At 47.5% G+C, this 25,897-nt stretch overlaps 1 pseudogene; it reads right to left on the bottom strand.

Annotated features, from left to right (window-relative positions):
* Positions 1 to 4,933: 4,933 nt before the first annotated feature.
* Positions 4,934 to 5,447, bottom strand: LOC123860277 (mitochondrial import inner membrane translocase subunit Tim17-B-like; annotated as a pseudogene).
* Positions 5,448 to 25,897: the final 20,450 nt, after the last annotated feature.

Here is a 25,897-nt window from a genome sequence, read left to right as displayed (position 1 = left end):
TCAGTATCACTTTGGGTGGCCTCTGCACACGGTAAAACTTCCTAGAGATCCTCATAATCCATATTACTCTACTCATTATGGCAGCTCTTTTTCTCGCTCTCCTTCCAGAACCTTCTGACCCATCTGGCTTCTTTTGCACTCCTCTCTATTCCACCCCCTCCTCTTGCCTTCTGAGCCTCTCTTTTCTTTCCTGGTGCCATGCCTTTTGTAACAAATCTGATTGGCTCTTACCTTCTTCATCCCACCCATACCCTAAGTAAAAAAAAAAAAAGTGGGAGATTTTCTTAGAATGCAGAGGGAGGGGAAAGACTGTGAATACATTAGTATTTTGTCCCTATCTAAAATATAATGACTTTGGGGGGGCGCCTGGGTGGATCAGTTGGTTAAGCGACTGCCTTCGGCTCAGGTCATGATCCTGGAGTCCCTGGATCGAGTCCCGCATCGGGCTCCCTGCTCGGCAGGGAGTCTGCTTCTCCCTCTGCCCCTCCTCCCTCTCATGCTCTCTGTCTCTCATTCTCTCTGTCTCAAATAAATAAATAAAATCTTTAAAAAATAAAATAAAATAAAATAAAATATAATGACTTTGGGACGCCTGGGTGGTGCGGTTGGTTGGGCATCTGCCTTCGGCTCAGGTCATGATCCCAGGGTACTGGGATCGAGTCCCGTGTTGGGCCCCTTGCTCAGCAGGGAGCCTACTTCTCCCTCTGCCTGCCACTTCCCCTGCTTGTCTCTCTCTCTCTCTCTGACAAATAAATAAAATCTTAAAAAAGAAAATACAATGACTTTGTTGGTTAAGGTTCTTTAGATACAAGTAACTCAACCCAACTCAAGCTAGTTTAAGTCAAAATGAGAACTTAGTGGATTCATGGAATCCAAAAAGGAGTTGATCACTGAGGTGCCCCGGAATAAGGGCAACTCTAGGGGCTTAACATCAGATATTTGTGGGTCCTCCTTCAAGAGTAGGGGTCTCAAAATTTTTCACTGTGACTCACTGAAGAGGAGTGAAAACCTTGAAACCTTTCAATTATTCCCAATATCCAGAGGATAAAAGTCAGTGCAGCATGAATTATCACTGTACTCACATGCATACATAGAGGCATGATGATGCCATTTGAATTATAATGTGTAGTTTTAAAGTCTAATTATTGAAAAACGATAGGTCCAAAAGATCACTATATATAACAACCACAATAAACTAAACTGATAATTATAAGCTCAATAATCAAGATGCCAAGTTTATAGTCATTTATAATTAATGTCATTTATAATTAATGTTTGATGTAATTAAGTCATCAAAACTCATAGTCAGTTCTAAACAACACCGATAAAGCACTGATGATCGAGTGTCATTACCCCAAATTGCAGGAATCCCAGCTATCTGGGTGCCTTTGCTGTGAGAACATCACTGCATTGCCAAGTTGGCCCAGCAGGCAGCTTCCCCAGCACAATGTTGAATTAGAGCTCTCAGAACACTCTTCTAAACAGTCACTTTGGTTTATGAATCCTAAATTTTAGTAACCCATAGTGACCCCCTCGGTAGATTATTAGAAAATAGTCCCTCGTTATACATAAAAATTTATGGCATTATATAGTAAAGTCATCTGCACATAAGAATAGGAACAAGGGCTTGCACTTTGGGTCAGTTTGAGGCTCACCAGGGGCTCCCATAGTCCTTTGGGAGCCACAGCTCTGGAAATCTGCCATGACTGCCAGCCACTAACAGCTCCTCTTCTTCAGATCAAAATCTCCAAATCCCAAAAGAGATTCGAATTGGTCCAGCTTGAACCAGTTGTCCACCCTGGAAACCAATCACCCATGGGGTTGGAGAGCAGGGAGGAGGGAACAGGACCTCTTAATAGGAAGTGGTTTGGTATGTTGGCACTGACTGCCCCATGGGTGTGGAGGGCAATTTGCACAATAGAGAACTCCACAGATGACAGCATCCCCTAAAATAACAACACCAATAAAAACTGAATCAAGGTCATAAGACTTACACCATGCCTTGGACATTCAGAGGGAATTGGATTCTTTATTTTGTCTCCAGCCTCTAGGTAGCTGGAAGAAAAATCTAGATTCCATTGAAGGCAACAATGTAAACAATACCTCTAGGAAATATTCAATCTCTCTGTGTAAAAATGCTCAGTCTCCCAGCTTCGAGGGTCTTTTTCCCACTCACCCCTCCTTCCACCACTCCCTTGGAATCATGTGGTGGTGTCCCTGGTTTCTGGAGTCTCAAGGGCTTTCTCTCTGGCCCCTAATTCTGGTTGCTGCTTGCACTGCTGAATCTGGCAACTAGAAGGATTTGTGATCTGGTCTCTCAGCCTGGTCAGGGCTCTACCTTACTCCTTGGCTAACTCAGCCTCCCATTACAGTTGCCGGCTGGGTGGAGATCCTTCTGAGTTTCTGTCATGTCCCCCCATGGGCTCCCCAACCCTGGTGGTCCCTTCTAATCTTCTCCAGACCCTCTTTCTGCCTGACATAGCTACTTGGTTCTCATTAGCTATGCTTTGCCACATGAGGTCTCGACATCCTTAGTGCTTTTCACTCTCTGGGTATTTCAGAAGGTCAGTCCTAACGGTTGTGTGTGTGTGTGGTGTGTGATGGGGGTGAGGGGGAGTTTTCTCCTTTTTTCTCACCTCCTCTTCCCATAATCCCTCAGGACCGAAAGGAAAGGCTTTTATCACTTTCTCTCTGACATATCCCCCATCTACCACAGAGAGAACTTACTGGCTTCATTGGCACTCTAAGAGCCTGTTCTTGATACGCTAAAGAGGAAGATAAAAGAATTTTGAAAATGATGTTTATTGAATACTTGTTATGTCCCAAACACTTTCTAACCACCTCTAAGTGTTACAGTGTTTGGTAGCTAGAGGGAATCCAGTTTGTTGAATGCGCACTTTATGTGTATTAGCTGATTAAATCCTCAAAACAGTCCTTTGAGGTAGGTACTGTTATTACTTCCATTTTACAGATAAGGAGAATAAGTCATAAAGAAATTGAGTAATTTGCTGAAGGTCACGTAACAGGTAAGTGGCAGAACCTGAGCCCAAATATCGTACCTCCAGAGTTTGTCATTTTAGTCAATTGGCAATTATAACTCTCTAAGACAGTAGCCTGGATCTAAAGATAAATGTCTTGCTGAGAAATCTCATTTTAAAATGTCAATAGCAGAATATTAATTCTTTATTTCTTTTTGCCTTCTTTTGTAACAATTTAATCTTTCCCCGGCAGATGGGTGCTTGGGGCTAACCACGGGAAGGCCAGGTCCTCTGAAAGGCAAAAGAGGAAAGCACATAAATAATTTTTCAAAATATTGCTTTCCTGCTAATAATAACAACAACAATAAGGACATAGAAGCATAACAATAGTAATGTAATGGGGCAAATATGGATGGCGCCCAGCTAGGCACTGTTTGGGGAAATGAGCTCTTGGCTGAGCAGACATACGCTAGGATCTTCTTGACAAGGGCCACTTCTTTTTTTTTTTTCTAAGATTTTATTTGTTTCTTTGAGAGAGAGAGAGAGGGAAAGAGCACAAGCAAGGGGGAGCAGCAGAGGCAGAGGGAAAAACAGACTCCCCACTGAGCAGGGAGCCCAATGTGGTGCTCGATCCCAGGACCCTGGGATCATGACCAGAGCCGAAGGCAGCCGCTTAACCGACTGAGCCACCCAGGCGTCCCAACAAGGGCCACTTCTGAAGCCGTGAGGGGTCCTCAAGCTGCTCAGCTGAAAGATCTGTCCCAAGACAATGAGGTCCTCTAGAACTGCTTGGGGATTCACAGCTCTCGGAGGACTTTCTGGCCACGTGGCCTCTCACGTTTCTCACCTACAGGGGGAAGACACACTGGCTAGGCACTCCTGAGTCTCTGGCCTGATTGACAGTTACATTTTGTGTGGTGACCAAATAGATGGGTGTCCTACCCTGGCGAGCCTGGGTGACACAAGCTGCCCCTGGAGGGGATCCCATATTTGGTTCTTTAAAAAAAAAAAATCGAATCTCTGAACCACCAAGGCTAAGGACCAGACATGGAGAGTGGGGCCCTGCAGGGGACGAACCTGGGCAGCCAGGCATTCTTAGCAGTCCCCCTCTCTGTCTCTGTCTGAGTCTGAGTTCCCCTAAACGACAAGCCAGAGAGAGTCTTCACTGGGAGGTTTTCCTGGAAAGTGGGGACCAGACAGCCTGGTGAGAGTCAGAGGGATGGAGAGAGCTAATTCAAAGACGCACTGCTAGGTGGGCTTCCTGGTGGCCTGATTGGGTGGGGCTGCCTGCAAAGCCACCTGCCAGGCGTCTCCGAGCTGTCTACCTGAAGGAGAGAAAGAGAAAGCTCTTATCCATCAGCTGCCAGCCCCTCTGGTCAGAGGTCCGTCCCTCCACCAGCTGGCCAAGGTTAAGTCCCCAGCATACACTGGTTCCCTGCCACGCAGGTGGGGAGGTCCCCCCTGGGGAGACAGCAGTGCTGTGCTGATGGCTATCGGGTTCAGCATGAAGACCGTCTTAGCTCACAGAGGACCGGGGACTGCATGAAGACAGGGTGAGGCCAACAGTGTCCAAGGGGGTGCGACAGCAGCACCTGCCTTCTTCAGACTGCCACCACCAGCGGTGTGAGCTCAGGAGGGTCAGGCCTTGGGGCTTCAGATTCCTCGTTCACAAAGGTGGGGGACCAGGGAGATGAGGCAGCACCTCGGTCATTAAAGCTCCTTTCGACCCACACTCCGCATAGAACAGAACTCCCAGGTGGGATCTGAGGAGAAAGGATGGGCCGGCGAGCAGAGAGGCAGGGAAGAGCAGGCCCCCTGGGGAAGATGCGTCCTGGGAGGGAAGTGGGAGCAGCTGAGGCAGAAGATGCGCAAAGGCTCCCAGGATGTGGGCACAAGGAAAATTCAGTTTGTGTAGAACAGTAGGTGATTTGGGGATTGAGAGGGAATGACAGCTTTTAAAGGTAGAAGGGATAGCCTGGGGCTGGGGTACCCTCCTTAAGGGGCAGCTGGCTGGGGTCCTCCAGGAATGGGGGTGTACTGTGGAACTGCTGGGCAGTGTAGCGAGTAAGGACGATGCCAACAGCCTCTATGAGGGCCAAGAGGATGCCCTCCATCATTGCTGAGCCCACCATGGCCAATGGGCCACTGCAGGCAGCCAGCACAGCCCCTGTCAATGCTCTGGTGGTGATGGAGTTCCAGGGACCTTCTTTGCTCTGTAGGCGCGCCAGGCTGCAGCCGATGGTGGAGAACTGGTCCTCCCCGGCACATCGCGAAGCTACCTCCAATCTGGGGGGCTTGGATCCTCACAGTGTTCACACTACCTCTCAGCTGCTGCCGAATTCCAACAGGGGCACTGCGGAAGTCCTTGACAGCCTGGAAGACTCCATCGCTGATGACACCCATAGTGAAGGCTCTATTGCAACCGTCCCCAGTTCGCCAGGGTCAAGGCTCCTGAGCGTACTCTTCCATGGTAAAGGTGTCCGGCCGTGCAGTCTGGCTGGGTTCAAGCTCTCTTTCTATGATGTAGAGGTACTGCAAGGATGTGGCTGTCCTGCCAGACACCGTAGTTCTCAGTCCACCTGTCTCTGACTGGGCCCAGAGGACTAGCTCTGGCCAAAAGAACCTACGTAAAAATGATGCGTCTCATTTCCCAGCTGAGGGGGACTGCCTTCCCTTCCCCAGCCTCTGGAGGCTGCATGTTCAAGATGACAGCATTATAGCAGGCCAGGGGCCTGGATCCCTGAGCCCCTGCTTGGGGGGCAGCTGCCCAGGAACATTGTCATCGGACTTGTCACAAGCAAGAAATAAACTTGCATTGTGTCCATCTAATCATATTTTAGGGTCATTGTCATGGCAGTTAGCCTATCCTATCTAGTACAGCTATACTAGGAACTTCCAATAAGCCCCAGAGCAGAAGCTCAGCTATTTGGTGATCCACAACTTGGGGAACCCAAGGATAAGCCCACTCATCAGTCTTGGGTGATATTGACTTTATTTATTTATGAAGAGACGACCACATGCCAGACCCTCTTCTACATTCTGGGGATGCAATGCTAGGATGACATAATCCACCAGCAGGGGAGACAGATAACAAGCTGACATGCTAAGTGCATGACTTGTAGGATCAAAGCATAACTGACTTTGTCTTGTCCTGCCCGTTCGAAGTAAATTTAGTGGTGGTGAGCTTTTCCTGCATCAGAAATGTGGGCAGATCTCACGATTGTTCTGTCCACTCCTAGGTTATAGTAGTTCTTCCACTTTAAGTTGTAAAACAGTCTTAGTTTAAGAACTGGAATTCCTGGCGCAAGATAATAATTAAGTTCTTCAATTTCACCCGAAGGTTGAAGGAAAGCCTCTGAGTTTGGACCTGTTGATGGCTTCCTGACTGCAAGGAAAGGGGTGGAACCAGCTCCCGCTTTCTCGTATTGCATCTTCTTCCCATTCTCAAGTTCTCATCTCTGGTGTTCTGCTCTTTTCAGGATGGGTTGTTTTTTTTTTAAAGATTTTATTTATTTATTTGAGAGAGAGAGAATGAGAGAGACAGAGAGCACATGAGAGGGGAGAGGGTCAGAGGGAGAAGCAGACTCCCCGCCGAGCAGGGAGCCCGATGTGGGACTTGATCCCGGGACTCCAGGATCATGACCTGAGCCGAAGGCAGTCGCTTAACCAACTGAGCCACCCAGGTGCCCAGGGTGGGGGTTTTGTGCGTGAGAGGCAGGAGTGTGTGTGGTAAAGGGACAGGGCAGTTCTTTCTAGACTGGGAGATTTTGTGTTCTCTGGGCCTGGCAGATGATTAAAGCTGACTCCTTTGGGGATTCCAGTCACTGTAGTTCTTCTGGCCCAGGTAGATGCATCTTAACTGTGAGGGGTTATTTTCTACTCTCCCTTAGCCTCTAGGAGCCTAGCCTTCACTCTCAGCTTCTTGTTGCTGGGGTCTCTGCACCTTCTAGAAGCCCCCATTGGGCAGAACCCAAGACAACCCCTCTTTGATTCTTCTCTCGTGGTTCACATCGGTCCATAGGAAATACTCAAGCATCTCTCATCCCAACAGGTTCTGGAAGTAAGGCCTGAACCCAAAACAGCACCCTCTATCCTGTTTTCCTGTTAACCACGTTAGGTTTCTCAAGTGAGAATCATGCACGGGTCCAATATCCCCTCCTCCCCTCTCACCAACCTGAGAGGGTACATAGTAAGCTCTCTGAGTGGTCCCCTAAAACCCTCTCTTTCCAGACTTGGAGGAGGTGGCTCTCCCCATCTTACTACCCCTTCCCTGGGGTGGGAAGAGCTGGCTCTCTTAGGACAGCAGCAACTCCTTCCAAAGAAATCCTCTACAAATCCCTCCTTCTTCATGTTCTTTTTCTTTCTTTTTCTTTTTCTCTTTTTCTTTCTTCCTCTCTCTTTCTTTCTTTCGTCTTTCTTTCTTTTTTTAAAAAAAGATTTTGAGAGAGGGAGTGAGAGAGAAAGAGATCACGAGCATGGGGGAGGGTTAGAGGTAGAAGCAGACTCCTCGTCGAGCAGGGAGCCCAGTGTGGGACTCAATCCTAGGACCCTGGGATCATGACCTGAGTCAAAGGCAGACGCTTAACCGACTGAAGCACCCAGGCATCTTCCTTCGTTTTCTTACCTCTTTTTTTATATACTTGATCTGGCTGAAGGGACCAACAATCATGTAAATGTTCTTGACCATTTCCCTTGTAGATTTTGTAGATAGCTATCCAGCTTTGAAATTCACATCTATTGTCTCTTGGTGTTTTGGTGGAAACTCCTACTTTAATGTTACACAGGAAATTTCTACTTTAATATTACACAGGTAAACAAATTAAAGAGGAGGTAATTGCAGATAGTAATCAGATGCATAAAGAAATGAAGTCAGGGTGATGGAGCAGAGAGTGGCCCAGGGGAAGAAGAGCTAATTTAGAATGTGTGATCAGGAAGGCACCTAGCTCTGAGAAGGTGGCAATTTGAGCTGTGACCTGAAGGACAAGGAACCAGTTTTGCCAAGATCCTTTTGCCAAGGAACCAGTTATGTGTGTGGTGAGGGGGGGTGAAAGCATTTCACAGCAAATGCAGAATCCCGGGTGGGAACAGTTTGGTGCATTCAAGGAAGGCTCTAGGGCTGGACTGAATCAGCAAGTGACAGAACATTGGAGAAGCGGGCAGGGCCAGGATCCTGTAGGGCCTTGAGTGTGGTAAGGGTTTTGGATTTTTATTCTAACTCCTGGGGAAGGTGTTGCAGGGTTTTGAGCAGGGAATCACCTAATCTGATTTATATTTAAAGAGATCAATCAAGGATATGGAAAGAAAAGAGGGGAAACTATTATAAAAGAGCCTTAAAGAACATGATGAAACACAATGTATTGACCTAAAACCACATCCATAGAGTTAATAAGGTTAAAACTCACCAGCAAGACCCCCACTGACCCCCGCTTCTTCTTCACAGAAATGCTAACTTTATCTTTTATTTATTCATTTTTTTTTTAAGTAGGCTCCATACCCAGCATGGAGCCCAGGGTGAGGCTTGAACTCACGACCCCTGAGCTGAGACCAAGAGTCGGACATTTAACTGAATGAGCCACCCAGGCGCCCCTAACCTCATCTTTTAGAGACAAACCACAGGAAGAGCCAGACTAGTGAGAGCCTATGGATATTTTGAGGTGGGTTGCCTGATGGGCTGGTCTGTATCCAGCTAGGGGGTTGCTGTGGGCCCTTTGTACATTCCATTGCTCAAGGCTTTTTGCCTAAAAGTAGTCTCTATGTTATACTTTGCTCTCTACTTAGATATGTTTTTAAAAATGCATATTAAATGGGTGCCTGGGTGGCTCAGTCAGTTAAGCATCTGCCTTCAGCTCAGGTCATGATCCCAGGGTCCTGGCAATGAGTCCCACGTTGGGCTCCCTGCTCAGTGGGGAGTCTGCCTCTCCCTCTACCCTTCCCCTCCACTCGTGATCTCCCTCTCTCAAATAAATAAGTAAAATCTTTAAAAATGTTTTAAAGAATGCATATTGAACATTACAAGGAAAATAGTTTGGCTGTGGTGTGGAGAATGGGGTGCAGGGGCAAGAGGGGAAGCAAAAAGACCAGTTAGGAGGTAGTAACCCAAGAAGGGGAGAAAGGGGATGGCGGATTAGAGCAGAGTGGGAGGGTGGGGTGGAGGTGGAAATAAAGACAGAGATTTTAGAGAGAGAGCCAAAAGAGCCTGCAGATCACATGGGAGGGAAATGGTGGTAGCCTGGGTTGGAGTAATAAGAAAGTGACTCAGGGGACAATGAGAGAGCCCATTATTCCACAACACTGCTTGCATTCTTGAATCCATCTCCACTAGATTGGGGGTGGGGAAATGGGGGACTAAAGCTCTTCCAATTATTTCTGGCTCGTGTCAAATTGATGTTCTTGGATTCGGGGCTGGGCTGAGCGCAAGTCAGCAACGCAACTGTGAGGAGCTCGCAAAGAGGCGGGGGAACAGGAGGACTGGCTCAAATGTTTAGAATAGCTGGAAATTCTGGAATTCTACAAGGTGGGCAACTGGAAGAAATCCCTTCCCATTCGGAGTTGTGGTCCTCAACCTTCAGGAAAAACTCTTGGTTTATCCGCTCCTGGAATGAATGGTTTTTTCCACACAAGGCCATCCCAGAGTGCATCTCAGCAGTGGAGCCCAGAAACCCAGATCTCAAATCGACTCTTGGTTAGATCAATTATGCAAACACCCGTTTAGCTGCTAGAACACTATGTCAGCATTTAGGGAGCTTTAATTCAGCCCCAAGTGCTGGTCCCAGCAAAGGAACTGACTGCCTGCGATCTGCCCAGAGGCAAAGCTGTTTGTTGGTTGTGATTTGTTTCTGGTGTCACTCCTTTCTTTTCCTTTCTGTACACCCTGTAAGACAAAGGGAGATGTGCATCTGTCACTGTGGATCTATCAACGGCTTGGGTTTTCAGGATAGAATCTCGTTTAATGGAACCAGCCCTTTCTTTGCCTATATTTTGTCCCTATGTGTGAAACATTTTTTGTTGTTGTTAAAGTGGTCTGATGTCCTGGCACTAAAATACACACACAGAGAATCAAAGTGCTCTTATTGATCACTAAGAGCAGAGGCCCTGAAGGGCACTTGGAATACAGTGGGGACAGTGTTGAGTGGGATGGACAGACCTCATAGGCAGCAGCTGCTTGGTCTATTCTGTATTCTACCATCTCCTACTGGATCCTTGATTGCCCCTCTCTGAGTGGTCTTCCTTGTCATGTTGTTTTCTAGAAAATCAAGTCACCCTGTACCTAACTTTCCCCTGGCCGATCATTTTTCACTGCTTATTGAGCTGGTGGTGGTGTATCTAATCCTTGCTCAGCCTACCCATGTGCACTGCCATTAGAAAATGCCATAAATCATCACGTAAGGACCATAATATCCACTCTAATAGTTAGAACACAAAGTCGTCCTCTCCCTTGTGACCAAGTGGTAGTTGCGAGTTCCTGGAATAGGTCCCCCATTGTTTTCTTAACAACTGCAGTGTCTGCTGAGTTAGAGTCTCACATCTCACTACTCATAGCACATTTTTCTTTAAAACCTGCTCATTCCATGGGGCGCCTGGGTGGCTCAGTCGTTAAGCGTCTGCCTTCGGCTCAGGTCATGATCCCAGGGTCCTGGGATCGAGCCCCGCATCAGGCTCCCTGCTCAGCGGGAAGCCTGCTTCTCTCTCTCCCACTCCCCCTGCTTGTGTTCCCTCTCTTGCTATGTCTCTCTCTGTCAAATAAAAAAAAAAAAAATCTTAAAACCTGCTCATTCCTGTGCTTTCTCTGCTACCAGAGATTGGCATCTGCTCCCCAGCTGTCACTTACGGACTTCCCAGTAAAAACCAACCCTAGCAACCTGCCGTCAGATGAGTCATTTAATGCATTTGAATCATATTTCTTTCTCAGATAAAGAAGAGTAACATTCCTTCCTTCCTCCATTCTTGGCATTGTGCCAGGGCTGGGGCGGGGAGGTTGCTGGGATAATCTAATGAGACATGATTTGTGAATATCCTTTACAAGATATAAGACCCTGCACAAAAGCTAGCAATCATAATAACAAAGAAGTGTCGACAGGAGTTGGGAGGTGTATATATAGCAACAGATAAGCCCGTCTTTTTGATTCAACAAAACTGTATCGAGTATGTGCCAAGCACTGTGCTGTATACAGATAAGAAAAGAGGTGCTTACAATCCAGAGTGATGAGATCTATGGTAACGCCAAGCCCCTTATGATAGCGCACAAAAAATACCTCTAACCTAGACTAAGGAAGGTCAGAGAAACCTGCACACCCGCCCCCACCCTCCCCCGGAAAAGGTGTTGGGCATGTGCAAAGCTGAACCAAAAGAATGACGACAGTGGCTTCTGGGAACTGGGAACTGTTCAGTCTGGCTCTCCGGAGGGAGGTCGAGCAGCAGGGTTAGAGGGGTACATTGGGGCACAATGGAAAGGTCCTAAGAGTGACATGATCACTCTTGGATAGACTCATCTGAAAACCATCTGGGGAATATTTTGGGAGGAAGAAAGACTGAGGAAGATCAGTGAGAAGGCTACTGGGATAAGTTACTTAAAAGTTAATGACAGCATGATCTGAGATAATGCTGGAGGGTTGAAGAGAAGTGGATGGATTCAAGAGATGTTCAGGAGGTAAAATCAATGATGTTTGTTGTTTAATTCGACATAGGGATGCCAGTAGAAGGGACAGGGAAGGGTAACACCCCCATTTCTAGCTTGGATATTGGTGCCATTCATTGAGATCAAGATTATGGAGGAAGAAGGATTGCCATATATAAAGATAATCATTTTGATGCATGCAACGACTCATTTTCAGGGCCTGTGGATTCCATGTAGAGATATACATAGTATTTGGATGTTCTGCTACTTGTTTCATGATGCTTGCTCCAGGAAGGGACAGAATTACAGACTACCTGGTCCTCACATGACCGCCAATGCCAACTAGACATGGAATGGAGGTCAGACACAAAGGCAGTGAGTACATTGGCTGATCGGTAAAGTTTTGTGTGTGGTCTGGCTCAAATAAATGAGCTACGCCAATCAGATTTTGTCTCTGGAGAGTTTCAACCAAGCCACTGAGTACTGCCAGTCATTAATGGACATTGGTGTTGGAAGGTTTTTGAGTCAGGGGCTATGGTAGCAGCCATGGGGGCCACATAGAAGGCGTTGAGAGGGTAGTAAAGGTTTCAGTGTTAAATAAACTCACATTTGATTCTTTCTTACTTTAGTTCTTTCAAGTGTGTAACCAGAGAAGTCACAATTAGAATAGAAGTTGGTACCGGGAATGGGGTTCAAAGTGATAGAGCCTTAACACACGAGACTAGCTATGGTATTATTGGGATGAGATACAACACAAAATTGTTTTCATTATAGGATAGGAAGTTTGCAGTCTGTGGTTTTTGGTGGAAAAACAACTAATTAAGTTGTCATCTGCTGTCCCTTGAGACTCAGACCATATGCATACCAAAGGTGAAGCTTTGAGAGACTTGATGCCTGAATGTAAGGATAATGAAGCAGATTATTTATTGCTTATAACCTTAGATAATGGCCAGCAGCAAAGAGACAGTTTTCTGTCCAGAATGCCTGTCTATGAGCAAATAAGAAAAACAGGGTGATTATGTAACTCTGGTGCAGAAAGCCCATTTTGCCTGTAGCTGGAGCTCTCTGATTACTTCGACCCAAGTCCAGAAACCAATGGGCCTTGCCAAACTGTGGTCTGGTCCTAATTTTCTGTCTCATTGAATTTCTAGTGCCAAAGTTAAAGCTCTGATTGACAAAGATCGATGTTCAGACCGTTGGAAAGGAATTATTTGGGAGGAGGAGTTGCTGGAGATCATGACACCCCACAGGCCCTTCTCAGCATTTCTTACTCCACCTTCCCCCACAAAATAAGGAGAGCCTTCCCACTCAGAGGCAAGTCTCACGGTGAGGGTTGGAATATGGATAAGGACAGACAGACTAGGAAAGACATACCACCTTCACCTACATCCTTTCTGTGCCTTTCTGTGGTATCAGCTATTGAAAGAAGGACAGTCAGATGGAAGAAGCTAATCCTGGGTTCTAAACAACAAAGGATTTGGGGGCCTGGTCCTCAGGATTCATTTGGGCTGTTAAGAATAGGAAGCCTTCCAAGGACATGGGTTTTACTCTGCCAGCCAGGGGTCCCCTGTGGCCACACTGTTTGACATACACTTGAACCAGGAGCCACTGTGTGGTTCTTGCCCCAGAGATCTCTTCCTTTTCTCTAGTTTTCTCTTTCTTTCCTCTACTTTTCCAAGTAAATAATTTCCACCCCACCTTGCTGTCATCCTGGTTTTCTTCCATTGTCAGATATTGGAGGAACAGCAGGGGTTAAATTTACCATTTCATTCATAGATTGTAAGAAAGCGGGCAGGCACATTGGGACAGGATCCCACAGAACTAGAAGAGGGATGGACAGCACCTGAATATTGTGGATCCTGAGGCCAGCAAGCGACCTCGGCAGCAGTCTCATGATGCTCACTGACTCCGAATGAGGAGCAGAATGTGACTTCACATTCCGGTGGGGAGATGCATGATTTATAGTTGTCAATGACTGTAAAGTTGATTTATAGTTGTAAGTGTGATCAAGTTAGACAAGAATATCTTTACAAATGTCTGAATAGGGAGAAAGTTATGTGTGCCAGGCAGAGCAAGCAGAAGAATACAATTGATAGGCTTTTATTATTTGTCCTGTCCAGTAATGCCACCAGGAACAGCTCTATATACCACCCGATCCCCTCCCTCGACCTGCCATAGACACCTAACCCAGGGCAGCCATCCTGTGACTTCTGTTGTCTGGATCAAATGGATAGACTCATCCAAGAAGACTCTTTCTCCCAACGCTTGAACAAGGAGACATAGAGTCTATTGCCATTTGGAGTGGGCTCTGGACTTGGGTATTATACACATGGGGGATGATAAATAGGCTAGGTGGTGGGGTGCAAGGAGAACAGAGCAGACCCTGGAGAGAGAGAGACAGAGTTGCTGTTCCTGTTCTTAATGGGTTTTCCCCGATCTCAAGTGTAGATTCCTCTCAGATCTGGCAAGGAGTTCTGTCCTTGGAGTTCATTGGATTTCTGCTTTCCAAAAATAAATCCCAAACTGTAGCAGACATCTAGAGTTCAGGAGAGAGATCTGGACAGGATATGGTTTTCGGGCCCGTCTACATTTCCATGGAATGAAGACCCTGGGAGCGGATGGTATGGAGGGGAACGTATGGAGGGAAACAGAAAATGTTGCTATTCTGGTCATTATAAATACTTTACATTTCAGGCTTGAAAAGACACGTATCGCTTGTGTGTATTATTTTACTTACCCTTCTAAACAACCCTGTGATGTCGCTATTATTTCGATCCAATTTTACAAATAAAGAAAGATGGTAAAAAGGGCTAAGTCCCATTGTTCAGCCTATAGCAACTGCAGTGATGGACCCTGTCTTCTGGCTGGTCCATGTTTAAGCTCCTATTCTCCCCTTGAGGCGGGCACGACCGGCATTGCCTGATATTTGCAGAGAAGTTGGCGAGAGCATAAATGAAATGAGGGACATTTATCCTCGGAGCCCCCTCGTTTCCCTTTGTGGGTCTCATCCTCCCCGGCTCCCATGACCAGCCTGCATATCACAGCACCTCTCGGGGAGACAGCTGATGCCCCATCATCGGAGCAAGAAGGGGTCTATGTTCCAGTTATCCCTCCCAAGGTCAATTCCAAGGTCCTCAGGGCTGTGTTTAATGCTTCCAAATTCTACTGGTTGGGAGTGGCTGGTGGGGAGAGATGGTAAGTAGTATTTTGTGGAAAAAGGGTTACAGGATCAGATCGTTTGGGAAATCCTGAGTTAAATCAACACAAAGACTCCTTCACGCTGTTCTTCTCAGAGCATTAAATGTGTTAATGTGCATCTCCCCGAGGGACCTATCATCGAAAGAATTTCCCAAACTTACCTGACCACAGACTGACTTCCAAATGTGGTGGTGTTCAAAGTCATAATAGGGAAGAGGAGAAAGACAGTATGGAGGAGGGAGGCCGGAGGCTTACAAGAACATCTCACATCTACCTCCAGGGTTAGCGATCACCTGCTCCCTATATGCTGGGGGCTGGCCATGACCGGACATCTCCACTGATGTGTGCGTGCGTGCGTGTATGCTTGTGTGTCCATGCATCCATGCACGTAGGCGTAATTCCTGGCTCTCAGCTCAGAGGCAGGAACCAGATTGATTTTTATCCTTTAGCTCTTAATGTCTCTCATCCCCTAATATTTGTTCAGGTCTCTTTGGGGACTCCTTGTTCAATAAGCATAGCCCGCCTCTCTCTCGGGCTCTGGTTGGTTGGGGTACGGCAGAGCCAGATGGGGAGCTTATTCTCATTTTTCTGAGGCCAGGAAGGAGAACAGGCAAGTTAAGAGGTTACTTGCCCCTACCGCAGACCTTGACCTTGGGGGGCCTCTTTCTTGGGCCTGCCCTTCCTACCCGGGACAGGTTGGGAGAAGCCTCTGCAGAGAATTTCTCTCTAATTGACACCCTCTGTTTATTTTTGCACCCCTAATTACCCTTTCAACTTGCCATGGTTTATTTTTAGAGGTTTCCCATCCACCTCATTAACAGCTAGTAAGAGTTCCTGTCTCATATTTCTACCATTGATACCCTTAATTAAACACAGTGGCCTTTGTTATCTCTGAGTAGTGGCCTTGTTAGAATTTAAATAGGATGACTTGCAGCTATTCTTAACAGCTTTTTAAGCATTCCATCCCTTTCCTCCAACCTTTTTGTGTGCCACTGGACTATCTAGAGCTCTGTCTCCCTGGGGCTCTCTCTCAGTTCCCTTTGGTTATTCTTTTCATAATCAAGGGCTGGGCTGAGCTGAGAGTGTACAAGAAGGTTTGGGATTCTGGCTGCTCTGTTTTGTGGGTTGGCTTTGTTTTGTTGATTTTCTTTCTTTCTTCTTTCTTCTTCTTCTTCTTTTTTTTTTTTTTTTTTGGCACCCTTGGCCTCCTTCCTTTCCCCTCTCCTGGAGTTGTGAGGGAAGAGGTTGGTTGGGATTTTTTCAAGATTTGCCATCCAATGTGTGAACAGAACAGAGATACTTAATTAAATGCACACCAGGACTCAGATCCCTGACCTTACACCTGCCGATCCTCCCACCTCATCAGGAAAGCACTGCCTAATTACCTTTTCCTGCGGGCCCAGTTTATTTTCAAACCTTTGTGGTGGGACTGGCCAAATATTGAAAGCATCCATCATCAGCGGCACCTGATCCCAGGTACCACCTTGCAGAGAGAGGGAGGCTGGTATGGCTCAGAGGGAGTGCTCCGGTTGGGGATGCGGTGGCATGGGCCCAGGTGGCTAGGACAGGAAGGAAGATGTTTCCCCAGCAGTGTTTGGGGGCGCCTGCGGAGGAACCTGCACTTTGGGCAAGGAAGCGCAGTGGTCTGTCCCTCGCGGCCTGGGCTCAATCTGCCTGTGGAGCTCACAGACTCTCTGGCAAGAGATAAACATGTTGTCGCACCGATGGCTCAGGGACAGCCAGTCGGATGAAGACTGAGGGGGTGCCCAAGCCCTGCAGAGGCAGGACAGAGCAGTTAGGGTCAGAATCACCTTGGCCTGAATCTCGGTTCCTCCCCTTGGCCTTGGGCAAGTGACATGACTGCTTTTCTCTTACTTGTTTCCTCGTGTATTATGAAACAATACTGAATGGTACCTCCCTCATAGCACCGATGTCAGAACCAGTCAGGTAATGCAGGAAAAGAACCTAGTGTGGAGACTGACATATCACAGACATTGAACAGATGATAGCTGCTACTATTAGTGTTACTGGAAAATAGTGGCCACTGTAGTCCTCAGTGACCACTCTGGACCATAGGGGTAGTGGAAGTACTTTAAAAACCTTCCAAATATGTATTCTCTTTAGTCCATTTCTCCTGGAAACGACCCCGTGTTCCATGGATGGTGTAGGATAATTCTGGGTCATTGTGATGATGTTGACTTTAGCTTATAGGAGAAGTCATCTACTCATTCCCAACTGATCCAACAAACATTTATCAAGCCCCTTCTATATGCCAGGCACTATGCAAAGTGCAGTAGGGACATCAGCTCTCCAGTGGCCTCTACTCTTTTGGGGAAGACCCTAACTATGATATACATCAGAATGAAATGTCTTCTAGAAAGAAGAAGCAAACATTGGACTTACAGAGACAGAGAAGAAGGAGCTGACCTGGGACGTGCAGAACTCGGGGAAGACGGAGGAAGGACATTTGAGCAGGAACGTGAAGGACAAGAAAGGTTTCAAGGGACAAAGGAAAGGTGAAAAAAAGCTCTGGGATGAGGGAACAGTGTGAGCAAAGTCATGGAGAAGTGGAAAAGCATGGGTGTTTGGGAAATGCTGCCTGTGTGGAGAGAGGAGGTGAATGTGTGGGGTCACCTGGCACTGGCCTTGAACGCCACAGTAAGGAATCTGAAGGAACGGGGCTGGGGGACCAGAGAGGAGTGACATTGGACCTTTGTTCCAGAGAGATTACTAAAGGACTATGTAAACCTAGAGCGGGTCTCAGCTTTTCATGACCAGGAGGCCCCTTTCATTAATGTACTCCCATAGGTCTCATAGTTTGATTTCAGTTGTATAACAAATCATATCCATGAGGCTGTATTGAAGTAAATGTACAGTTTCTAGTAGTTCTTTTAAATATTGCGGATCCCTGGATAATCTGTAAGGGTCACTTTGGGAACCAAGGGGGCCAGGTAGAGAAGTCAAGGAGCAGAGATGTGCAGCCTCCTTAGTAGACGCCTGCCGTCCGTCGTCGGGGCCGGAGGTGAAATGGCAGAGGTGTGGGTTCTGAAAGGCGGGACAGGAATGAGACAGACTGTGGGTGGAATGGACAGGACTTGGTGAGTGACTAGGGCCGAGGAGAGGGAGGAACAGAAGATGATTCAGAGGCCCTGGGCCTGGGGGTTGAGAATGTCAATGGTGTCATCACCAAGACTGGGAACCAGAAGGAGAAGCGTCGGTTGAGAGTGGGATGCACTGAGTTTGAGGTCCCCATAGTCGTCCACCTGGAGTCCTCCAGCAGGAAGTTGAGAGCTTTCGAGGCATCTCAGGACATTTTCTCATGACAGAAAAACTGAGACTCCGTTGACTTCCCATCCTCAGACTCAATGCATAGGACTAGTGGGTAGGACTAGCACCCTCTCAGGCCGCCACCTTCTCTCTTACCTTCGGCTCCAATCAGTCCACCATCACAAAGGCTTCCCTAAAATTCCCTTGTATCTGTCCCTTGGGGCCTGGGTAATGCTTATTGACTATAAGAAGGAAAAGACTGGGTTAGGGAGAGGGGTGGGTGGTGGAGGGGCTCTGGAAGAGCTTCGAGGCCAGGGCAGCCCTCTGCCATTGCCTCCTGGCCCTGCCTGTGCCCGGTCTGTGGTCAGCTAGCTTAGAGCAGATGCTTTCGGTCATGGTCAACCTGGTTGCCTCTGCCTTTGCTCTGTGGTGACACAGGGCAAGGGTGCAGGAATGGAAGCAGATGGCTTGCCCTGCTGTGGTAGGGACTGAATTGTAATATCATGGGTGGGGGAAGGGGACTGTTAGAGCTTCCACACTGGGTGCCTCTGCTGCTAAATCCCACTTCTGTTCACATTGACAGTGTGGTGCTCATGGGGCGGCCAGACAGATACCCAGGGTGGGAATCATCCCACCCCAAGACTGTCCAGGAACACAGCCCTCTGTGACTACCTTCCATGTGGAATTCAGAACACAGTCGCCCCGTGAGCTGGGTCTGGATCAAGGTCTTCACGATTAGGAACAACTGTCCCACTCCAGGTAAAGCCAGACCTCTAATTCTGGAACCAACTGTTCCTCAGAGCGTGGGCCCGGGTTACTGGCACCAGAATCATCTGCCAGCTTGTTGATACACGTATTCCTAGGCTCCAACCCAGGTCTAGGGCATCAGGATCTCTGTGGTAGCCATTTACATTTTTAACCAGCTTTCCAGGTGGTTCAAATGCACAGTAAGGGTTGAGACCCCCTGCTGGAAACCATTACCCTTGGGCTTCTCGAAACAATTTTGTCAACCACACACCTACTGTTCTGAATCTGGGTACTTGACTCTGGTCTTGACTGGTGGGTGCTCCTCCCCGGCGGTAGATGCTTCCTCTCTGACAGGCTCACACGATGGGGCACTGGATGTGTAGGGTGGCGGGAGGGAGCCAAACGAGACAAAATCTTTGATCCTTGCCACGGGTGGAGGACAAGAGCACGTGCGTGGAAAAAAAAAAAGGAGACAAGGCAATGCACACGCATGTGCAAGGTAAGGGAGTGTGTGTCCACAACCGCTCGGGAACATGGTGGGGGGCCCTCTCCCCTGCACCAGTCTGGGGAGGCTTTTCCAGGAAGAGGGGCTGGAAATTAGGTATTAAATTAGGCTGGATGTTTATGTTTATATTTCCCAGGGGAGGGGAGGGCATTCCCGATGGCAGAATCTGCGTAAGTAAAGCATGATGAGAGGTGGGGTTGCCCACGGAAATGGTGGCGGGGACCCATGAGGTGTCCTGAATGCCAGATGAAGCCATTACCGGTTTCACGTGAGGCAAAGTCCTTGATAATATTTAAAATTTTATGCAAATAATAATCATTCCTTTCCCCGCTATGGGCAAAAGGGGAGTCAGTACAAGTTTTAGAGTAATGGTGGAATGTACACTAAAGGTGTCAGGGGAGGAGCAGCTGGGGGCTCAGTCTCTTAAGCGTCCAACTCTTGATCTGGGCTCAGGTCATGATCTCAGGGTCTTGGGATCGAGCCCTGTGTGGGGCTCTGGGCTCAGCAGGGAGTCTGCTTGTCTCTCTCTCGCTCCCTCTGCCCCTCCCCCCTGCTCTCTCTCTCTAAAATAAATAAATAAATATATTTTTAAAAAGATTTATTTATTTATTTGAGAGAGCGAGAATGAGAGAGAGAGAGAGAGAGAGTACATGAGTGGGGGAGGGTTAGAGGGAGAAGCAGGCTCCTCGCTGAGCAGGGAGCCCAATGCGGGACTCGATCCCGGGACTCCGGGATCATGACCTGAGCCGAGGGCAGTCGCTTAACCAACTGAGCCACCCAGGCGCCCTAAATAAATAAATCTTAAAAAAATAATAATAAAGGTTGTCAGGGAAATGAAACTACCAGGGAAGTATAGACCATCTTTTTAGGGGCTGAGAAGTAGCTGTCCAGGGGCCAAATCTGGTTAGGATGCCTAGGGTTTTTTGTTTTTTGTTTTTAATTTCAATTTGAATGTCTTTAGATAGAGCTTGCCCCGTCCAGGGCCCACAACCTGCCACCCTACCTTTGACTTACAGCCTCACACAATTACGCTACGCTACCCTCCCCGTTTCCAATCCCCAGATCGGCATAGAGGAGGGTGCGAAGTGGAAATCCCGAGCAGCGGAGGCCATGGGGGTAACCCATGATGAGGGTCTAGAGAGAAGGTGCAGCAAGACAACAACAGAGAAAGGAAGAAACGTGGTGTCATGGCTCAGGCAGGGAGAGAAGGGAGTTCCAGGCTTAAACACCTGGGGGAAGGCTACTGAAGTTCACAGATGACAAGAGGGCCCGCTGGGCTGCACCAGGATGTCCAAGGGCCTTGTGTAGGGCAGGTGGCAGGTGGTCCTTGGGAGAATAATGGCAGCTGGGGATGGATCAGCAGCAGCATAGAGGCTGGAGGTAATATGGGGGTGGGGGGTGGAAATGGTGTAGAAAGTTGGGGGGAGGCCAAGGACTGGGCCTGGGGGCCTTCTCACTTCTGGGGATATATGCCTAAGAGTCGCAGTGCCTGCAAAATTGGCTCCAAGACGGACGCCAGGGTCAGGAGAGAAGCTCCAGGAGGGAGGGCGAGTACACAGGCAGCCCTCTGCAAGATGGACTGGGAACGCTTGCCATACTGAGCCACCTGGGCTTTGTGAACTTGTGGGAAGGCAGCGGGGGAGGGTGTCCCTGTGGTCTGGCTCTGCTCTAAGTGCGAGCACTCTTAGGTGGTGGGGCTCCTGCGTGTTTGGCTTCGCCTGGGGGGCTGGCATGATCTGCCTGCACAACCTGGCTTTGAACAAGACAGTAGAAGGGTGGTTTCCTCTGCCATATCACCGTGTGCTCCGTGTGCTCCCTGAGCAACCGGGGTTGGCCAAGGCTGAGCTGTTGCCATTCATCCTGAGCTGGCTCACCCCGCCCTGCTCCCAGGCAGCCTAGAACACCATGGCCCTCCTCCGCTCCTCAAACCAGAAGCTGAACTCCGCTAGATGAGCTGGGCTTGCAGAACTTTGAATTTAAACTTCCACCAGCTCATTTTCCATTTGGGTTTTAACGGCTCCGTCACCTTGCACCTCGGTGCCCATAAGGCTGACGAGATTGGCCGCTCAGCTGTGGATGAAAGCAGGGAAGCTCACGTTGGGGGTTCAGGATGGAGTTTGAGATGAAAACTGCTCAATGCTGCTTGGCTTCACGTTTTTCCCCAAAGTGAAAATCCAGCTGGTTTTTTCCCCCGTTTGCCTCTGAAGCAGTGTCTGGTATTTATAGAGGACTGCACCAAGGGCCAATCAGCTCAGAATGGAAATTCCTGAGCCTGGAGTTCTCTGGAGCCACTGGCTCTTGGCTTTCTCTCTCCCTGGAGTTCAGCTAAGGTTTTCTCTTGAAAACTTGTAAGCTCTGAGAAGTTTGAAGAGGCATAAATGGAGGATCTCCATGAAAACACGGACTGTCTTTCCCTTGGTGTGGACGCCTCATGTGTTTTTTAGAGTTAGGGGCAAGAAGGTGGGTGATAGGCATGGAGACAGGCCCCAAGGAGCTGCTGCAGGGTCGGGCTCTCTGCGGGTGATGGGCACTGTCCCCTGTTCCTTCCGCCGCTGGGACCTCCCGCTTCTGACATTCTGCGCCCGTGCTAACCCACTGGGCCGAAACGAAAATTGGTTGTTAGCACAAACCTTCCAGCTGCAAGGCAAATGGATTGTGAGATAGCTGACATTTCAAAAGACAGGTGGAATGAGTGAGATATCAACGGACACATTCATTAAATGTCACCACTTTTGTTTCTCTGCTGCGTTCAGTGCTTAAGTTATTCTAAATTAATTACCCAGCCACTTGATTTATTCTGTACATTTCCCCCTCCCTGCTCCCTCCCACCCTCCTCAGACTTCAGAGCAGTACAGTCTTATTCCCTTTGTTCTCCAGTGACTCAGCTGCCAAAGGTGAACAGGTCTCCAAAGAGGGAGGACGTGGTCCACGCAGCATTGGTTTTTGGTTGCTTCTGGTCTCGGGTTGCCAAAGGAACTCCACCTCTGTCTTACAAACTGGGGTGGGGGGGGGAAGGGGGCGGGAAGAAGAGGCTCAGAGAGGTTACATGACCTGCCCAGGGTAGACTGGGGAATCTGAAGAGCCAGGGCTGAACCCGTATCTTCTGGCTCTTGAGTTGACCAATGTAATGGTGTTGAAGAGATGAATCCGTCCTCATGTGGCAAATCAGGCAAGATACAGCGTTACATGTCAGGTAGCCCCCGGGATGAAACAGAATGAACCCCCAGCTTCCCAGCCAGGGAGAGAGCAAGCCGGGAGCATCCGGGCAGTCTGATGATTCAAGACCTGGAGGCACGGGGAGAACGTTTCCGCGTAAGAAGTCAGGCATCTTTGGACCATCGACAAAAGAAAGCTAGTGGTAATTTAAGGAGGACAGTTTGTGAAGCTTGTCTGGTTCTCTGGTTTTACCATCCACTTTCACTGCCGCGTGCCATCACCAGTAATGTCTCCTGGGAGCAGCCCTTTCAACGGTGATTCGCAAGTCCTCTGTCATCTCAGGGCCTCATGTTTCCACAAACACTGAGAATTTCTAGCCACAGGTTTTCATTCCTCGTTGTCCCAGCCCGAAGAGTCCCCACAAGCCTGGCTCAGACACAGACTGAACCCACACAAGGTGAAGCCATAGAGAAAAGAAGAAATGCTCCATGTCTGAGGATGCCTGAGGCACCTGCCCACATGGGTGCTCAGTGTCTCTCTGGATAATCCCTCATGTGTCACCAAACTTGCCCAATCTGTGCAGAAAAAAGTCACCTCAGGGAAAAGAGTCACACATCTCCCCACTCTGCCCCCAGTCCTAATTTACTGCCTGTGAGCTGTCTTCAGCTGAGGCCCCTGCAGGAGGAGACTCACCCCTCTGGTACTGAATGGGAAGAGATGCAAGAAGGCAGGAGAGCTGAGCTAGCCCGTGTGCATTCCTGAGTTTGCAGAGCTCCTCTGAACCCTCTGAGTTCTTCTGCCTGCCCCGTCTCATGGCAGCTCATCATCGATTTCCCTTTTCATCAAGTCTGATGGCACAGACTTTGTTTGGAGCTGCATATTGTAGAGTGATGAGCCCTCCTGCCGTTCCTGAGCTTTCCAGTAGAGCTACTAAGTTACAGCAAGACTTCGCTCTTCCTGGCATTGTCCAACACAGGACATGTTTATGGGATGACTGACTAGGGTTGGGAGTGATGAGTGGACTCCACAATTCTTTAGCTACTCCTAGAGGAGTAACTGATGTGGGGTGGGGGGTGGCAAATGAATGTGCATGAGTCCTGGTTCACAAAGAGGCCATTGCAGGGTTCTCTCCAAGAAGAAATGAGGCTGGGGTCTCAGAGGGTACACTTAGGGTTGCATGATGAAGGGTATGCACATAGGTGGATGGCTTAGGCAACTCTTCTCTAAGCTTACCACATTATAGAGTAATTTCCTCTTCATGTGTCTGTCTCCTCCTCTGTATTGTGAGCTCCTTGAAGAGATTTGTTTTGTTAGAAAGCAGCTGAGCATCATGTTGACCAATGATTAAGCATCATGCTTAAGCATGTGGACAATGGGATTTAGTTATCTGGGTTCAGTTGTATGACCATGGGCAGGTTTCTTGACCTCTTAGGGTTAAAGAGAAAATTAAATGAGGTAACGGATGTAAGGCACTTAGAACAGTGCCCAGTAGAGAAGAAGTGTGTAGTGTTGGCTAGTTGTTATTATTAATTTGTGTGCCATCAGCCTAGCACGTTATCTGATATATACTAAGTGCTCAACACGTTTGTTGAGTGAATACTTATGTGCCTTCAACAAGAGATGAGCCTGCATTCATGGGAGTTAGTCCAGCTGAAGTTCTTGAGTGTTCTGAGGCCAAGTAGGGCAGGAGAGAGAAGTTGGGCTGTGGGGTTGTATTTGGTTGGCAGGTTGGGAATTGGTCTAAGACATTTGCAGTTGTGGGAGATTAACTCCAGAGGAAATTGGCAAGAATTGGGTGAAAATCTAGTTAGCTGGTTTAACCTCCATCACTGTGCTTGGTCCTACACGAAGTTTCACAACATATGTTTATCAGCAAAAGTCCCAGAGGTGAGGATGGACAGAATGTCAGCAAATGGCACCTTATAGGTGATTCCTATAGCATACTTTATAGTGTCCTCAAAAGTTGAAGCCCTGTGAATACTACCTGAAACTATCTATTGATTCAATGCAATCCCCATCAAAATCCCATTTTTTTTTGTAGAAATAGATTCATCCTAAAATTCATATGGTAACTAAGGGACCCTGAGTAGCCAAAACAATTTTGAAAAAGAACAAAGTTGGAGGATTCACACTTCCTGATTTCAAAACTTACTAAGAAGCTACAAGTAATCAAATTGATGTGATACTAGAATAAAGGCACACATATTGACCAATGAAACAGAATAGAGGTCCTAGAAATAAACTCTCACATATATCGTCAAATGATTCTCAGCACGGGTGCCAAGATCATTCAGTGGGGGAAAAGACAGTCTTTGCAACAAATGGTGTAGAAAAAACTAGATATCCATGTGCATAAGAATGAAGTTGGACCCCTACCTCACAACCTATACAAAAATTAAAATGGATCAAAGACCTAGGTGTAAGAGCTAAACCTATAAAACTCTTAGAAGAAAATATAGGGGTAAAGTATCATGGCATCGGATTTGGCAAGATTTTTCAGATTCGACACCAAAAGCACAAGTAACAAAAGAAAAAGTAGACAAATCGGACTACCTCAAAATTTAAAACTTTGTGCATCAGAGGACATGATCAACAGCAACCCACAGAATGGAAGACAATACTGTATTTGTAAATCATAAATCTGATAAGGGATTAATATCTCAAATATATAGAGGAATCCAAAAAAATCAACAACAACAAAACAAATTTAAAAATGAGCATAGAATCATTATATTGTGTACCTGAAACTAATATAACACTGTGTGTTCACTACACTGGAAGTAAATATTTTTTTTTTAAGATTTTATTTATTTATTTGAGAGAGAGAATGAGACAGAGAGAGAGCACGAGAGGGGGGAGGATCAGAGGGAGAAGCAGACTCCCTGCCGAGCAGGGAGTCCGATGAGGGCCTCGATCCCGGGACTCCAGGATCATGACCTGAGCCAAAGGCAGTCGCTTAACCAACTGAGCCACCCAGGCGCCCCTACTGGAAGTAAAATTTAAAACTTAATAAAGTTTTTTAAAAAATGAACAAAGGACTTGAAGAGATATTTTTCCAAAAAAGATATACAGATGGCCAATAAGCACATGCAAAGATACTTGACATCACTAATCATTAGGAAAATGCAAATCAAAGTCACAATTAGATACCACTTCACACCCATTATGACACCTACCATCAAAAATACATAAAATAACAAGTGTTGGTGAGGGTAAAGAGAAATTAGAACTTTTGGACACTGCCTACGGGAATGTAACATGGTGCAGCCACTATGAAAAATAGTATAGCAGTTCCCCAAAATATTAAAAATAGAATGACCATCTGACCCAGCAATTCCACTTCTGAGTATATACCTCAAAGAACTGAAAGCAGAGACAGGAAGAGATCTTTGTACACCCACGTTCACAGCAGCATTATTCACAATGGTCAAA

This window comes from Mirounga angustirostris, unplaced genomic scaffold (assembly GCF_029215605.1).
Source record: "Mirounga angustirostris isolate CCGP_5_RB_7025 unplaced genomic scaffold, mMirAng1.0.hap1 SCAF_4, whole genome shotgun sequence".
In the NCBI taxonomy this organism is placed as follows: Eukaryota; Metazoa; Chordata; class Mammalia; order Carnivora; family Phocidae; genus Mirounga; species Mirounga angustirostris.
Note: the sequence above shows the minus strand (reverse complement) of the source record. Positions and strands in the feature narration are given on the sequence as shown.